At 46.1% G+C, this 3800-nt stretch overlaps 1 pseudogene; it reads left to right on the forward strand.

The window, feature by feature from the left end:
• The first annotated feature begins 600 nt into the window (after positions 1 to 600).
• Positions 601 to 975, forward strand: LOC101600974 (annotated as a pseudogene).
• The last annotated feature ends 2825 nt before the right edge of the window (positions 976 to 3800 follow it).

A 3800-nucleotide genomic window follows, 5' to 3' on the forward strand; every position in this document is an offset into this window, starting at 1 on the left:
CCTCAAGACCCCAGTCGGAGACCTGAGACGCAGCCTGCTGACAAGGGCTGAAGATGCCATAGCTAGTCCTGCCGAGAAGCTGCAACACCAGCCCTAACCAGGACCAGAGGAGCTCTGACTTCCCATGCTCACACAGGAACTGTAACACTTCCTGATTCCCAAAGCCAATTAGAGGACCGTAACACCGAAGGGCACCACCTGCTGCCGCCTCTTGCTACTGCAGCCGCAGAAGGAAATGAAAGCTACCAAGAGACCTGTGTGTAAAGCTTATCCTTGTCTGCCCACAATTACTACCCAGGTAAAGCAAAAGAACCCTTAGCCAATTGATTGGTCACACTTTTGGCCTCATTCTTTGCAAACCTTCCTCACTGTACTCTAACCATGTTGGAGTTTTCCCTCAAACTCTCCAACACTCTGGATGGTCTCCTTCTCAGGAGACCTGTTAGGAAATGTTGCCCATAAGAAAAATAAATTTAAAAAAAAAAACACAATTGTTTCTCTCTGCTGCCTTACTTCTGTTTTTGAATAAACTTTGTTCTGCTTTATCTTAAAAATAAAAAAGATATTGAGGGTGAGGTGGCAAGGCCAGCAACTGCAGCCATGACAGAGGCTGATCTTAATCCAAAGGCCTGTTCGTTCGCAGATGCCCACCTCACCAAGAAACTACTGGACCTTGCTCAGCAATCGTGTAACTACAAACAGCTTTGGAAAGGGGCCAGTGAGGCCACCAAAACACTGACCAGGGACATCTGCAAGTTCATCGTGATGGTGGCAGACGCTGAGCCCTTGAGCTCATCCTGCACCTCCCACTTCTGTGTGAAGACAAGAATGTGTGTGCGTTCCAAGAAGGCCCTGGGCTGGGCCAGTAGGGTCTCCAGACCTGTCATTGCCTGTTCTGTCACCATCAAAGAAGGCTCTCAGCTCAAGCAGCAGATCCAGTCCATTCAGCAGTCTATTGAAAGGCTCTTGTTCTAAGCCTGTGTCCTTGGCCATTCCCTGACACCCTCCCCCTTGTGTATCATATGGTCTGTGTTAGCAAGTAATATTTTCAGCAGCTCTCATAAAATGTATATGTATAAATGAGCCGGGCGTGGTGGTGCACGCCTTTAATCCCAGCGCTTGGGAGGCAGAGGTAGGAGGATCACTATAAGTGAGACCCTATCTCGAAAAACCATATAGTATAAATGCCTAAAAATATTGCACTACAAAAAAAAAAAAAAGAAATGTCCATGCCTCAGGACCCCACCTTTCAATGTTTTCTCCCTGACTGTCCAATCTAAAGATCTTCCTATGGTCACCAGGAGTGCTGGCTTTGTTCCTCTTCCTAGCACAGTTTCTGCTTGAACCACTGACACACAGTGTCTGTGTGTTTATTCATTTTCATCACAGCTAAGTGATCATAGGAAGCTGAGTCCACTATCATGCACTTGCAATGTATCCAAGAATATTTGATGAGCAGACATGGACAATTCTATGGAAGCAGGAACTTAAAATCATAGCTCACCCATAGTTGTCCTTGGAAAACAGAGAAAGTCTCAGATCTCCTACCCCTGGCCCAGAGTCTTCCTCTGTCAGCCTGGGATGGTGCTGGCTCAAGGGAGAAGGGTCATGTCTCCAACAACAGATTTGAAGGAGTCCCTATCAAAGACAGACGAGTGGGTGGTTCTCGCGTTACTACTCTCTTCAGATAGCCTCTGAGAAGAGCAGAAGCGGTCTGGGGGCTGAAGGAATGGGGTATCTGGCTTTTCCTGAAGGGACAAGAATGGCCTTGTCCAAGGCTTTTGAAACCCTCCTTTCCCAGTTGAAACCCAAATGGTCACCCACACTCCTATGTGCACACTGTCTAGCCTATGGAGACTGTAAGGCCAGTCCTTGCTTGTCTTTGCCCTGAGACAGGACCCCGAGCCTCCCATAGGTCTGGGAAATCCTCACACAGCACCTGTCTTGGTGGCCTGGGACCTGGGTACAGATTTGCAGTCTTGGGACAGAGACAGGAAAGCTGATCAGAGCTCATAGCATCCATGCATCCGTCCCACAAAGGCCTCCACTGTGTCCTCAGAGCCTCACTTGCAGGCCTTGCCATGGCTCAGCACCTTGACCTGCTCTTTCCTGTACTGAGAGCTCCTCTAGCTCCCTGATGTTTGAAGTATGCATCTCAGTTATTACCTTTTTGTTTGATGGAACAGTTTGAGCGCTACTGGGTTTTTTGTTTGTTTGTTTGCTTTGCTTTTTATTTTTCAAGGTAGGGTTTCACTCTAGCTCAGACTGACCTGGAATATACTATGTAATCTCAAGGTAGACTCAAACCCACAGTGATTCTCCTACCTCTGCCTCCAAGTGCAGGGATTAAAGTGTGTGTCAAGTTGCCAGGTTCATTACTGGTACTTGATCTTCTTGAATGTTTGCTAGAATTCCAAAGCAGCAGCTCACAAAGTCTAAATCCTCCATGATGACCTATATGCAGTTAATGGTTGTTGGGGAGGGAGAGAGATTTTCCTGAGTGGTACAGACAGTAAGTAAGTTGACCATACTCCTGTAAAAACCCCTCACCCATGTAGATCTGCTTTTTGTGACCAGACTGGCTGATCCGCAAGTCCAAGAGATTCTCCAATCTCCACTCCCCACAATACTGGCTTTATAGGCATTTATGACCATGAACAGCTGTTTACATGTGTGCTGGGTAATCAACCTAAAGGAAAACCTGATCCTTTGATTCCCCTGCTTGTGTGGTAAACTCTTACCCACTGAGCCATCTCCCCAGCTCCTGACCTATATTTGCTTAGGGGAAAATAAGCAGAGGAGAAATTGTCTGTACATACTCAAAACAGATAAAAATTTTCCTCCACTATTATTGATTTGAAGTTAACTGAAGCCAAGGATGGGGAACCCATGTGTAGGGAGAGCTGTGTGTACGTACGTCTCAGTATTCCTACACTCAGTGGGATCTGCCTCTTGATGAGACTCGGAAGACAACACTAGGAGTTAGTTAGGTAACCATTACCTACAGCAAGATGCTTGCCTCAAATGAGGAGAGCATGGGGAGTCACTTCCAAAACTATGACTAACTCTAGGTGAGTAATACATCTGAGAAGAGAACACATATTCAAAAGAGATAAAGGCTTCATTCCAAGTGTGGGGCCTCCACGTGCACTCTGGCAGCACATTACCAGACAGTCTCGTGCCAGGAAAATGAGGTGTGGCTTGGTTTGCATTCTGGGGAAGAGCCCAGGGTCTTGTGCATGCTAAGCAAGTGCTCTATACTGAGCTACATTCCATCCCCTACTTGGACTTCTCCCAGGGTAGAAATATTAGCACTAAAATGATGTTGGTTAAAGTGCTTTATTTCTCCTCCCCTCCACTCACTAATCCTTATAATTAAATTTAGGAGATTTCAGGTTTTTTCTTATAAAAATGAATAAAGGTTTAAGTTGTTTTGCCAAGCATCATGGCACATACCTTTAATCCCAGCACTCAGAAAGCAGAGGTAGGAAGATAGCCAGGAGTTTGAAGCTAGCCTGAGACTACATAATGAATTAATTCCAGGCCAGCCTGGGCTGAACAAGACCCTATCCCAAAAAATCAATTTTTAAAAATATTTTATTGATTAATTCGACAGAGAAAGAGGGAGAGAAAGAGAGAGTCACAGAGAGAATGGGTGCACCATGGCATCCAGCCACTGCACATGAACTCCAGACACCTGTGCCCCTGAAAGGCCCAAGAATTCAGAAGCCCAGAAATACTATCACACTCCAAAGGGGAGCTTAAGTGGGCCCCTTCATACCTCAAATTCCAGGCTTTAC

This window comes from Jaculus jaculus, chromosome 12, assembly GCF_020740685.1.
Source record: "Jaculus jaculus isolate mJacJac1 chromosome 12, mJacJac1.mat.Y.cur, whole genome shotgun sequence".
Classification (NCBI taxonomy): Eukaryota; Metazoa; Chordata; class Mammalia; order Rodentia; family Dipodidae; genus Jaculus; species Jaculus jaculus.